Source organism: Belonocnema kinseyi, chromosome 5 (genome assembly GCF_010883055.1).
Source record: "Belonocnema kinseyi isolate 2016_QV_RU_SX_M_011 chromosome 5, B_treatae_v1, whole genome shotgun sequence".
Taxonomy (NCBI): Eukaryota; Metazoa; Arthropoda; class Insecta; order Hymenoptera; family Cynipidae; genus Belonocnema; species Belonocnema kinseyi.
In genome coordinates this window covers 134,031,038-134,046,182 of record NC_046661.1, presented here as the reverse complement: position 1 = coordinate 134,046,182, position 15,145 = coordinate 134,031,038, and positions in this window count along the sequence as shown.

The following is a 15,145-nucleotide window of genomic DNA, read 5'->3' as shown; positions in this document are numbered from 1 at the left end:
GTTTGCTGCGGTTATCCATGAACATAATACCGGAATTTTCATCTCCTGAGTCTTCATCGGTAATGTAATTTGGATCAGGAGGAGCAATATGAATATTCATTCTAAATACCTCACCACTGTCAGTTAAAAGGAGATCGATTGCCTATTCCACTTCCATTTTGGGTGGGAACAAAGGAACACAGCCTCGAAGCGCGAAGCGTATACGGAACTCATTTTTTGTAACGTGGTAACAAGATGAGAATTGAAAGCAAACTGAATGTTAAATCAAAAAGCATGAAAGAGGGAGCTCTTCTTAATATTTTGACATTAAAATCATGTCGATACACCTTACCGACTGCGAGTAAAGCCACCCACGCTTTAACTTGACAGACTGTACGTCTTTGTTAGGTTTTTAGATATCCCGAAGGAAAAGTGTAGTCCGTAAACTGTAAATAAATAGAGGTATCTTGTCGAATAACATAACAATCTTACGAGCAACATTCAGCATATATTCTTGGCGAGCACGTTGTCTTGGTTTAATGACAGGTCCTGCTAGGGCTGTTAGATCTTGATTTGCAGGATTAGGAGGACCAAGATTAAGAAAACTATAGTCATCAGGATTAGTAGAATTTTGAGGATGCTGTCTTTGTCCGCGTGGCCATTGATCTCCAGGAGTTCCCTCTGCATCTAAATTTGGAAAAAGAAAACGAGTTACCTATTTTAAAAATTACGAAATTAAAATTAGACCAAAAGCCAAATTAAAAATCCCATTTTACGTCCACTAATCAAGTTGATGCAAAATCCTGTTAAACAAAACAAGAATCCAACGACCAAATTTGGACCACAACGAATAAACGAAAACCAAAAATCCTATTGTAATCAACGTTTCGGTACTCGTACAGTACCCTTATCAAGGCAAGACAAATTTTAGTGGTGGAAATTGACAGCACCCACGAACAGGTGCTCTCTCTTTGATACCTGAGAATCGAACCATCAGGAGCCTTAAACTGCAATGTATTTCAGAGTGTCAAACTTTTTTCAAGTAGATCAGTTAAGCTTTATTTAAGCATTAGAGATATAGATTTTTTAAGATTTCAAAACTAAACTTCAGGTGCTTCAAATAATTTCGCAAGCTTTCAAGAGAATAAACAAATTTTCCTAAAATTCCTGGAAAAATTTGGAAGATTTTGAGGTAATTTTTTTTAATTTTGAGAAAAGTTCCATACAGTCACAAATATTTTTAGGAATTGAAGAAGTTTTAAATAAATTAGAAGTGTTTAAAAACTGAGAAACATTTTTAAAAATGTATAAAATATTTCTTTAAGCCTTCCTAACTTCTGAAAGTTCTAAGCAATTTTTAAAGAGACTGGAATTTTTCACAATAGTTTGTGAAATTATACAACATAATCAGATTTCTTTCAAATCTAATAGATTCTTTTCTGACAAGACTGAAATGTTAAAAAAAAATTTATTCCTTCGAGAATCATATGAATACTATATTTATATAAAATTAAAAACAAACTGATAATAATAATTTTCTTGTTCTCAATTCTCAGAAATTAATTTTAACATGAATTTTGAAATATGCAGGACTAACACAAAATAATTAATAAATTATTAATTATTGATTAATTAAATGGTTTGCCTTATTTTAAATTTCATAAATAGGCCATGAATCAATAATCAATTAACTATGTTCAGCAGTTCTAAATGTGGTCAATTGAGGTATTTGTAGGAATTTATTAATTCGCTTATTCTATAATTCGGTCTCAAAGTCGGTGAAGTTTAGTTTCAAGTATTATTAAATTTTCGATTTTATTTTTCAATCATTAAAACCCTGTCGTTATTTGAAATTTGGGAAATTTTATAATTAGGTAATAATATATATTTTGGAAATGTTTTGTATTCATTTGTATTCGTTATAATTTTTTTATTATAGCTAGGTAAAATTTAAAAATATTTGATTCCTTTTCGCAAACTTTTCAGCTTTAAAGTAATGTTAATGTCTTCAAACCTTTTGAAATTTTTCCCTGCAATTTTATAAAATCTTTTAATTTTAGAACAGTTACCTCCAAATCTTTTAGATTTTATTTCCGAAAGGTTTAATATTATTTTTAATTTTTCTTTAAAAACTTTTCACTTGAAAAAATTTAATTATTTTCAAATCTTTTGAAAATTTTTGAAACTTTGAAGTAGCTTTTGATACAATTCAAAGTTTTCTTAAAATTTTTTAAAATCTTGAATAATTTTAAACAATTGTCTGAATCTTTCAAATCTTTTTGTTTACAATTTTAGAAATATTTTCTTCTGATTTTTATTTAGTAAATTAATTCATAAAAAAAAATTATTGAAAATGTTTTCAGAAATTTGAATAAAATTTTATTATTTCTTTGAAACCGGCCAAACCCTGAATGAAATAAGTTTCAAATCGATTTTAATATTTGTTTATGTCAAAAGTTTTTTTTACTAAAAATAATAAAATGATATTAATATGGGCCCCATTGGGGCCAGTTCAAGTTATCAATACGACTTGATCGGATATCGCGTTTCATTCAGTCTGTTAAATTGTTAGTAAAAAAAAATTCTCAACCAAAAAAAAACAACAGATTTTCAATAAAATAGTAACCTTTTCAAGAAATAGATGAAGTTTCAAAAAATATAATAAATCTCAAAAGAAAATGACTTTATATTAAAAGAGTTCATTCCAAAAGATGATTTCTTAACACGTAACATTTTTTTTTAATGAAAGGATATGAATCTTAGAAAATATCAAATTTTAACAAAATAGTCCAACTTGTAACTAAGTAGTTTAATTCTCAACCTAAAAGCTGAATTTTCAGCAAAATAAATCAATTTATAACAAAACGGTTAAACTTTTAATCCTGAAAGACGAATTACCTAAATAACAGTTACATTTTTGAACCGAGAAAATGTGTTTCTAACAAAAATATCAATTCTGACCGAACAATTTAATTTTCTAGCAAATTTTTAAATGCTCGAAGAAACCAGATTAGTTTAGATCCAAAAGTTTATAATTTTTACCAAAAAGGTTGAATTTCTATACATGCGATTACTTTTACACAGACAATTTTTGAAAAAATACGTGCATTTTCAAGAAAAGGTCAAGAAAAATTCGCCCCGAAATAAAATAGTTACATTGTGAGTTAAAAATGTATTGTTAAACAAAAATAAGAAAACTAATTAAAAAAAAAAATGTTAAATTTCAGCAAAAAAAAATCATCCCAAAAGATGATTTTGAACTGAAATTATTGATTAAAAAAATACTTAAATTTTCAACGGAACACGATAAATTTTCTGACAAGAAGATTAATATTCTACCGAGAAACAAGGATTTTCAACAAAGTATGATAATTTTTTACAATATTGTACAATTTTTTAGTAAAACAGAAGAATTATATACTAAATGGTTGAACTTTCAACTGGATAATATCACCTTCTCACAAAAAAATTAATTGTTTACCAAAATTTAAATTTTCATAAAAATAATTTAATTTTCAACCAACAAGTCATGTTCGAAACAAAAAATGAATCTTTAACCAAATGTTAGTTACAACAGATTTAATTATCAACTATAATAAAAAAAAAATCAGCAAAATAGTTACATTTTCAACCAAACAGATAAATTTTCAACTAAAATGATGAATTAAAAAGCATTGAATTTTTAGAAAACCCAAAAATTAATCTTCAACAAAGCAGTTTAACTTTCAACTAACTAGCTGAATTTATGACGAAAAAAGAGGACTTTTTAAACGAAAATTAAATTTTTTTAATAGCAATACAAATCCTTAAATATCCTTTTATTGCAGTGAATATGTCATGATTGTGAGAAAAAAATGACGAAGAATATTTTATTTTTTAAATCGTTAATGGATTGAAAAATTGCTTGAAAGCGCGAAATTGAAATTTCACTTTACTTTTCTGTTACAACTGCGAATGTAACATTTCAATTTCAATCAAATAAAAATAAATCGTCAAAGGAATTGTTAATAACGTTCTCATTGCTTATTGCTAGAAATTTTTGTTTCATTCTGATATTTTTATCAATTTTTCAATTTTTTATTTAGATAGATAAACGCTAATTTTTCGGCCTGCTGGCCTTAAAAAATTAACTTGCTTACACTTCCATTTTTTTACAAAATTTTCTTACAACTATTTCTCACAAAGTACCATCCACCCATATCTCATAGCTAATCCGCTCGTTTCTATAGCCTAACCTTCCCCGCTGCGCCTCGCCTCGCTTCGCTCGCATTTCGCTCTTTTATCGCTATGCCTCGCATTTCAAGCCTCTGTCTCCGCGGCTAACACCTAATACTTAACTACTATTAACAATATTTACATTTTTTTACATATACTTCCTCTCCTACTTACAATATTTTCTTCTCCATTCCTCTTCCTCCTTCCTTCTCGTTTTCTCCATCTTAACCAACCCCCCTTTCACCCATGCGAACGCATCTCATTCTCGCTATAAGTCTCTGACTACCTTGCTCTCCTTTCTCACATATATATTGCGCTCTCTCCCTTGGCATAATCCACACATAATTCCCGTTAAACTTTGACTCTCTTATTCTCTCCTCTACTTCTGCCTTTTCTTTCTTTATACCATTCTTTTGAACCAATTCATATACCTTCCTTCCTTCCTCGTGCCTCCTGTAACTTCATCCATCTGTAATCCATTCCTCCTCATATTTACACACTCGACTCCCTGTTATAATCCCTAAACTCGTTCCTCCTGTTTCCCTCCTGACAATATAGTTCGGCGTATTCCTTGCCAACCCCAGGGTCCACTTTACATACCTCTCCTGTATCCTATTTACCTCCTCACTTAGCTTCCAACCCCACACCTCCACTCCGTAAAATAAGACACTCATCACTAGCGAATCAAACAATTTCATTCTCCTTACAAAATCATCTGTGAACAACCTCTCCCCAAGTCCCCACACTTGCCTCATCAGCACATTTGCCCTTCTCACTCTCTCCTTTATATGACTATCCACTCCTCTATTCCTTCGAAACAGAAAGACCAAGTACACAAACTCTTTCACCTCCTGTACCGCTTTTCCCTCCTACTTCACATCCCCCCCTATCACTCCCACCACCCTTCCTAAACACCATAACCTACGACTTGTCCGCCTTCAACTCCAGCCTATTTTTGTCCATGTATCTACTTAACCTCTTCATCATCTCCTTTAAAGCCTCTTCGCTCTTTGCCAGCAGTACTATGCCATCTGCATATGCTAGTGAACATATACTGACTCCTCCTACCTTACTCCTACTACCACTCCGGCCGCTCACGATAGCTTTCGTCTTCTCATATACCTCCATTATCCTCTCGATCAGGCCACTCTTCACTTCCCTCTCGTCTATTGCCTCCCACAACCTCCCTCTATTTACCGAAGGGAGCGCGCTCTTTAGATCTACAAAAAACGCGTACACTTTGGCACCCTTTTTGGTTAGTTCTCTATCCACCACGTTTTGCAAGACATAAATATTGTCAATAGTACTCCTTTTCTGTCTCAAGCCCGCCTGCTTCTCCAGCAATATTGCTTTCCCTTCAATATCCTTGTGCAGCCTATCTGCTAACACCATCGCGTATATTTTGTACGCAGTATTCATGAGCGTAATTCCTCTATAATTTTCCTGCCTTTCCCTATCCCCTTTCGTATACAGTGGTACGATCAACCCCTTCCTCCACCCTCTTGGTAATCCCTCCCCCCTCCATACTGAGCCTTAGATTTTTTCAATTTCCCTATCTGCTTCTCTATCTGCTCGTCGTTCAGCTCCTCTCCATCTACCTCCCTCGTTCTTCTAATCCCCTTATCTCTCTTTCGTGTATCTGACCCCTGAAATGAATCCCTAAAAAATTCCTTTTATTCGTCGCTCCCTATCTTCTCACTTATCCCTACCGTACGTTTCTGGAACCTATTAATTATCTTCCACACGTCCCCTTCTGTTTTAACACTTCTTAACTCCTCTTCCAGCTCTTTTTCTTTTTTCTGCTCTTTCTTCTTACACATTGCCCTAAACTCCTTCCTCATTTCTACGTACTCCTCCCTTTTCGCGGTTCCTTCCTTCCATACCCTGTACTTCTTTTTCACCTTTCTCTTCATCATTTTACATTCCCTATCCAACCACGGCTTTAACATTCCTTTCTTCTTCTTCCTAAATACCTTCTCTTGCGCACAACCTTTCACTTTCTCTTGTAGATCCTCCCATATCTCGTCCACCGGCTCCCCCTCAAAGCTCACGTTCCACAAATACTCCTAATACTTCCCTATCTCCTCTCTCGTCCATGACACCATCTCCGCCAAAGACCCTTCTCCCCTGCCCTGTCTTTCGCCAGCATCCCCCTGTATCCACAAACTCAATAGATGATTATCTGATTCCACCCTCCCTTCCACTGCGTATTTCTTTATCTCCTTCCACCCTTGCATATTCATAGTCGCATGGTCTATCACCGATACACCCCTCTTACTCACTACGTTTATTCTCCCACTTCGTCCCCTTTTATCATGCCATTCGCCACCGCCCACTCTCTAACCTCTATCCAGTCTCTTAGAATCTCCCCCTCTTTATTTATTATCTTATCATTCGATTTTCTTTCAAAGCTCTATCCTTGCGGGTACAGGCCCCCTTCCCGCCCAATTCCCACATTAAAGTCTCTCCCCATTACCAAAAAACCCTTATATTTCTCTCCTAGTAAGTTTTCTACTCTTTCTTTAATCTGTTCCATGCCACTCTTTTTGTACACAGTCACAAACTTATACATTGCCCCTCCTATCTTTTCAACCCTCATTTGCACGCCCTTCCCCTCTCTCTCTCTCCATGAAGTTCTTCCTCTAATCCAGCCCTAACCCCTGTTATAATTTCCCTATTAGCCCTTCCTTTCCTTTTTACTTTAACTGCCTAGTGTAGCTTCCACCTATGCCCCCTTGGAAACTTTCGCTATGCTGTATCCCATTTCTTTCTCTCTACCTACGTCGCTTCCAGTACAATCACATCAAATTCCTGAATGTACCTCCAGAAATTCTAATCTTTCTTCTTTACCCCTGCTGCGATCCAGTACAACACCTTTAACACAGCACCACCCTGATTTATTTTCACCCCCCCACTTCCTCCGAAATAAATTCCCCTGCACTTCCTTTAATGACTCCTTTTCCTCGTCCCAAACCCACATTTTCTTTTCTATTTTTATTTTTCGATACCCTACCTTTGCCGCTTTCCCTTGGCTCCTCTCCTTGCTAGCCCTGTCATTTAGCATTTTCTGAACATCCCTTTCCTTCCTCGTCAAACCTTGATCGATAAAAACCTTACCGTCCTTTATGCTATTTTTGTTACGTATTACCCCCAATTTTTCTTCCCAGCTTTCCAATTTCACCACCGCCACTTAATTCTGCTTTCTCCCCTCCAGCCTTACTTTACCAACCTTGCTTTTAACCCATTCTATGCTCTGTAGTAGCGCTTACAGCCCCTCCCCTTTTTCCCCGCTGTTTAGCGTCAATTCTTTTATCACTATATTATTTCTTCTATCTGCCTTCTCTCTTCTCTTCATCTTCAGCTCCATTGCCCTTACCATTTCCCTGTCCGCTCTCTTCTCCTTTTCATTCCTAAGCTCTCCCACTTTTTCTTCTATCATGATCTACACTTTCTTCCAAATACCTTGCTTTTCGCCCTCCCCCGTGTCAACTGCTTCCAATCCCCACCTGCCCTCCACCTTCAACAGCCTTTTTTCCACCCTTTCCTTTCACACCCTAATATCTTCTTCCATCTCCTTCATTTATCCTCTTTTTCCTTCCTTATCGACACTAACTCCCTCTGCAATCCTTCTACTTTCCCCCTGAGCTCTTTTACTTCCTTTCCCCATCTCTCATCTCTTACCGTCAGATCCTCCCTCATACTTTCTATCTGCTCCATAGCCCCCCTTACGTCCTCCCTTAACCCTCTGATGTCGCCTATCAGCACCCCGATATCCTCCTTCTCCGCCTGACCCTCCATGTTTAGTGGCGGAGGGGGGGGGTGACCTACGTGTTCGCACGCTTTTTTTAAAGGGACTCTCTAGCGCACTTTTCTCCGGACTCTCCTTACTTTCCCTTTCCCTCTTCAAGATATCCTCCCCCTCACTTGCACTGGACGCTCTCTCCCTTGCCTGATCTCTTCTTTAGCTTCGATACTTCCCCCTCCCTGACGCGCCAATTGACACTGCGCCACGCACAACTGCCGTCGTGTCCTTCTAGATATTTCCTCCCCGTCTACTTCACTACCAGCACTGCCAGTACTCTCTCTGCCTACCTCCCGCTCGTCCGTCGGTAACTGTAACCTATCCATACAAAAAAGTACGCTCTGCCGCCAACAGATGTCTCTTAAGGCTGCTGTCGCTTACTGCCCTGAAATTTCAGCTTTTTTGCCCTATTCCACTTCTCACATCCCCCAGCACTGCAAAAACCACCCTTGTCCGCCATGCAGGCCCAAACTCCTGAACACAAAACTGCCCCGCTCCCTTGCAAACCTAACCTCACTTTCCCTATTTAGCCAAATCCTACCCCCTAATTACAATGTAAATTAATTTTTATCTTCCCAATAAACCCCTCACAGCCGCACTCACCTCCTAGACTTTCGCCCTTACACTCCACTCACACCTTCCACACAAACTTTGTAACAACTATATTTATTCCAGCTAATTGCGGTTTCTTTCTGACCTTTTGTTCCACTTTTCACTTAGTGAGGTAATAATTAATGCATAATAATTTACATATGTATTCTCTTAGATAAGTGCCAGAAAGTTGCGGATTTCCTGAAATGTTTAACTTTGCATTGCCTTTTTAGTTAGAAAAAAATAATAAATTAAGATTAAAGAGTAACTTATTTTGAATAATCTCTTTCTTTATCGTGAATATATGTTTGGTAGGGTGGGGAGGGGGGTGAAATATAATTATTTATTAATTGAATTGAGAACAGCATTGATTTATTAACTTCAATTTATTATTTAAAACATTTTAATTGAACATTGGACAAACATCGGGAAATTATTGAAAAAACTGGAAATTTCTCGCATTAATTTAAAAGAAAATTGCTAAAGACATTAATAAATTGTTGAACATAATTTCCTAAATATTAAGGTATCAGTATAAAAAGGTATTTTATTACTAGAATCAATTTAAACAAAATAGAAATAAATTATAATTATAAATAATATAATTCAACAAAAAAAAAAAAATTTTGGGTCGATTCGATCAAATTTCAGGGCAATATTCGCGAAAATTTGAGGCAACCAAATTTTGAACAGTGTAATTTGCACTTAAAGAACAGAAAAAGTTAAAATAATATTCACCTAATGCGAAGACAATTTCAGCCTATCATATTAGTTTTTTAGAATTAGATGAAATTTGCATTTATTCATCAAGTCTGTTGGAAATATTATAAATTGTTACTTATTCATAGCACAGATTCATTACATTATAACATGCCTCTAATGCTCAAAATAAGAGCAATTACTTCCTTAAAAAATGCCTGCATTGATGAAAGTTTAAAAATGTTTGATAGTGAAAATGATTTATTTACACTTTATTACGTTGAAAAATTCAAGTTTTTACCTCTGTAAATTTCCAGATAGTATATTTATCAATTAGATTTGTTTAAAAAATCATTATTTGCTGCTGGACGATTAAATCTGACAATTACGCGATATTTTTGTATCATTTTTGGTCGATTACAAAGAAAAAACTTTATCTTTTTCATCATAAGTACCTGTGGTGAGTAATTGCTTATAAAATTTATTTATAAGATAAAAAATTATTCATTATAATTTATAAGTTAAATTTAAGCAACTGCCTTCTGTCTATAAATTCTTTAAAATAAGGTCAAATCAATTCACGAATCATGACTATTTCCAATGGATTCTTTTTTATTTACTTCATTTTTTTAACCAATGAAATAAATCTTAAAATAATTGCTAATCTATTTGAACAATTTTCTGGATAGTTGCTTTATTAGGAATTATGGAAGCTTCTATTGTGTCCCCTAAGGGTTTACATTTTTCTTGCACCTTCTTTCCTATTCCTTTACACGCCCCCCATACACTTACTTGGTGGTGGGAGGGGAACCTACAGTTTAAGGTGGGTTCCGAACCACCAAGAGCAATAAGCTTTAAGTACTTAGAGAAAACCTTTTTCTCTAGAGGTACCGGTCCCACGACTCTCCAGAGATGAAAAATTACCTTGCATTCCGCGCATCAACCGCCGAGATTCTTTCAGAGTGCGAGGCGGGAATCGAACCCGCCAGCCGACGCAATGGGTCCAAAGCCTACGCCTTAGTCCCCATGACCATCGTCCCACTTCTAGTTTCTTTATTAATTATAGGTATTTTAATTTGAATTCATTTTTTTTAATCGGTCGCCTTATAAAAGAAAGATTTAACAGAAAAAGTTTTAAGAAATAAAAAAAGTAGTTCATAATTGTAAAGCAAAGATGTGGAATTCATAATTAGCGTCCTAAAAGTTCCACAGTACGTCCTATTAGTTAAGTCTTCTAAAATTGAAAAAAGTATCTTTTTACCATATTTATTTAAAAAAATTTAAGATTAAAGCGGCGAAAGGAGCGATAAGATTAAAAAATTTAATTAATTACACTTACATTTTATCTCAAGCAACTCCACGAACAGAGGGATCAAAATTCCCACGACGATCTCCATTCCAGCCAAACAGAGATGAAAAAAGCTGATTTTTGAATATCCTTTGATATGGGAACTAACCAATTTTTGAAGTTATCACTCTAGCACAAACGTAAAAGTATCCGATTACTGACGCTTCCTTATTCTTTATTTGCTATGAAACTACAAAGAAATAGGTGAAACAATCAGATGAGAATGAAATTCGAAAAAATAAGACAAATAGGAAATGATTTTTAATTCTATTCGAGGTACAGCTCATCTGCTTTAACAAACCTACCTTCTAAAAAATAGTGATATTTAAAAAAACTTACCTTTTGTTTCTCAATTCTTCTTAAGTCGAATTATAATTATAAATTTATGTTTATTCTTTCGATTGTATTTCAAATTTAACGAAAAGTGAGATTTTAGAATTTATTGAAGTTAGTCTTAAAATAGAATGTGCATCGCTTGCACCTCATAGTTATAATAAAGTTTCTAATCACAAGTACCGTAAAATTCTTTAATAGCATCCTCTTCTGTAGGAGCGGGCTATAATGAGTCCGATTCCACTCACCAGCAGCCCAAAAATCGGCGATATTAGAGACTTTCACCGGAAATATTTATACTTTAGAAATATTTTCTTGTTTAGAAAGGGAACCTTTATTTTCATTCATAAAACTGACAGCGTGGTGCATAATTCAAGGCCAAAAATTGTATCTAAAAAAATAATCTTGTAAAAATATAGCACTTCGCGCTCGGCCTTTGCATTTTTCCTACAATAATGCACAGACCTTTTAAAATAAAAGGTCGGCGGATCGACAACTGTAATTTTGTGATAGTTAACTCTCTTTTGTTAAAGCACTTTTGGCTTTAACCAACATATTCCGAAGACAGAAAACTTATTTACTTGATGTGAATACGCGTTCAAGGATAATTTGAAATGAATTAAGCAGTTTTAACACAATTTATATCAACTTTAGAAGACGGCCTTAGTTTTAGAGTGTAATTGAAATTGTGGTGATTGGTCGAAATAGCGTTCGTTTCTTTACAAGCAGATTGTCTGACCGCAATCGCGCATTGATCATTAACTAGGAGTTGCTTTTGTCGTACAGTGGAAAAAGGCAGTAAAGTTTAAAATTTTGTTTAATAAATTAGTTTATGCATTTTTGGTTGCCATTTTTGGCCCGACTGGAAATATGCTAGCGTATTATTTCAAAAATACTTTGTTATTTAAAAACCGAAAAATTAAATTTGGAAGTTTCTTCAAAAAAACCTAGGATTGAAATTTTAATTAGAACTTGGAATATAAGGGAAAAGTAGTAATCCCACTGGTACCACAAAAATCAGCTGTCACGCCTTGAGCAAAGAAGGGAGTAGTTTAGATAATTGCGAGAATGAGGGATACCAGTGTGCTTATTTATGTCAGGCTGGTAAGGCATGATTAATTATTTGTTTTGTGAGTTTGTTAGCGTCAAGTTTTAGCCAAAGCCAACTATGTCCACTTTACATACCTCTCCTGTATCCTATTTACCTCCTCCCTTACCTTCCAACTCCACATCTCCACTCCGTAAAATAAGGCACTCATCACTAGCGAATCAAACAATTTCATTCTCCTTACAAAATCATCTGTGAACAACCTCTCCCCAAGTCCCCACACTTGCCTCATCAGCACATTTGCCCTTCTCACTCTCTCCTTTATATGACTATCCACTCCTCTATTCCTTCGAAACAGAAAGACCAAGTACACAAACTCTTTCACCTCCTGTACCGCTTTTCCCTTCCAGTTTCACCTCCCCCCTATCTCTCCCACCTCCCTTCCTGAGCACCATAACCTTTGACTTGTACGCATTCAATTCTAGCCTATTTCTGTCCAAGTATCTTCGCAACCTCTTCATCAAGTGCCTATTGCAGAAGATAAAATAAATGATAAAAATATGCAGAAAAGTCTGAAGATTCAATAGAACTTATTGTCATGAAAGAAAAGTTGGAAGATGACAAAAAGCTTCTTATGTTGAAAAACTACTTGTGAGTTTTTTTGAACCGGGTCTTTATACTAATATTGAGTCTCTTTTAAATACATTAAACTCTTCGAGAGTTAGGTAGACACATTTAATTCAAATGTAACTAAGATAATCTACTTCCATGCAAAGAAAAAATTTGAAAATATCATAAGCGGTTCGGGCTCTGAATATAGCAGGAAGAAGCAAAAGTTTCAGTCTATGTCTAATCCTGTCACGCTTGACGTGGTGAGTACAAATAGAGTGAAACCGAAAACAAAATACCTCAAGAAGAAAAATCATAAAGCGTCTTATAATGAGAAGAAAAAAGGCCACAAAACATAATTGGTAGACAACAAAAAGTATAAATAAACGCACAGAGATTTTAAATTATGATATTAACAAAATTTCTTGTAGTCAGTAAGAGTATTAATGTTAATTCTACATTCACATGAATTTGTTCTCTCGCTCAAAGAGATGAATACCTTCACCTAACACATACTATGCTCAGCCTTCAAGAAAAATTAATAGCTCCTCCAAGATTAGCCGCAAATACCGTCCAACTAGATTGAGTAGCACCAGTAAATAATTTTATACATTTACTGTAAATCAGGTGGATGTATATTTGAATACTCTAGCTCAGCTGCCTAAGAGACTCATCTTAAATCGTCTCTGCAGTATTAAAAATTTATTTTATGGACGTCAACTTGATGCATTTAATGCTTATTTTCGAAACTTTAGGCAACGGTAGATTGCATAATTTTTTAGTTTCCAAATGCTGTCATTGGAATCAGATCTCGCCTGTATTGTGATTGTACAATGCAAGTGCATTAGCCAGTAAGCTAGCCCATTAGCCACAATTTCGAAAAAACTCTCTCGAGTAAATTTCTATTTATGGGCTTTTACAACCCTTACAAACTAAAAATTTGATTCGTTTGCTTTCAAGTTTAATTTCTTTCTTAACTAGATTAAGAGAGATTTACTCCCGTTTGCTCATAAGTTAATAAAGATTTTGATTACAAATTGCGAGAGGCTACTCACTGAGAAATCTGAAAATCTCAAAACTATGAATGCGGTAGTGTCAACTGAATTCACATGAAGAGTGCCAAGATTTTCTTGGGATTTCAATGAGTGACAAGATCTAAGATTTTTTAGTGAACAGCCTCTTGACAAATTATAAATTTTAATCACAAATTCCTTTAACCAGCGCCAATGGGTAAACCATGGCCTGCTCTACAATTAGTCAAGATACATCTAAAATAACGACAGTATTTTTAGAGACCAACTAAGGTGTCAGTTTTAGCCAAAAATGGACACCTATAATTTTAATAGAGACTTTTTGTTTTAGATTTTCAAATGGAGGGAAATAGCCCAATGAGTGCGTAAGGTAAAATTATCTCTTAGAAAAGTAAAAGGTTTTGATAGGGTGCAAACAACAGTTGGGAAAAGAGCGCCCTTGGGACCGGATTTAAAAGGTAGTCGTGCATCTGATACAGAGTCTTTCTTTCTTAGAGAAATTTTAAGAACCTAGGTTTCAAGGCTTCTCAAATTTTTTTTGAGAATGGCTATTGCTCTAGAAAAATTATTGCGTATCTCAAGCAACATCCCTAATTGCAGTTTCTGGATTGTGAACTGAAGAATATTTAAGAACTAAAGGATTAGAAGGAAGAACTGGAAGAAAAGTATGTTCGACAGAAGCAGTAGGATTCCGGCTATCTAGGCGTGGCTTTATACTTCCAGAAGATCCTTCAGCATCTAATTTTGTAAAAAGAAAACGAGTTACTTATTTTTAAATGTAATGTTAACGATAAGTCATTAACATCAGGTACTGTAACTGCATTAATTGTCCCGCATCCTAAAGCATTAATTTTGTAAACTGCCAAAAAAATTACATAAAACAAAAAGCAATTAATATTTATTTGTTAGGGGGAGAGAAAACTGTTTAGCAAAAAAGCAAAATAGCCTTCAAATACCAGCATTTTAATCTTGAAATATTTTTAAGATCTGATCTTTTGTGAGCGGAATAAGAGAATATTTCAGATATGATATAAAAATTTTTAAATTTACCCATTTAATTTCAGCAAAAAATCACTTATTTACCATAAAAGATGACTTTTCAACAAAATACTTGAATTTTCAACAAAATGAATAAATTTTCGAAAAATAATTAAATTTTAACCTAAAAAATAAATTCTCAATAAAAAACGTGAAAGTTGATATTTGGAGCCAAGAAGACGAAATTTCATTTTTATAAATTAAGTTAACAAACTGAAAAGACGAATTTTCAATAAATAAAGAGTTTTCAGTCATGAATGAAAAAAAAAACATATTTTACATAAATTGTTGAATCTGCAAACCAACAGAAGAATTTTTTATACAAGAATTAAATTTTCAACGATAAAAAAATAATTTTTAAACGAATGAATTTTAATCTAAAAATATTAATCTTAATTTTCAGATAAAAAACTGAACTTTAGAAAAAAAGTCAAATTGTAAAACAGTCTTTT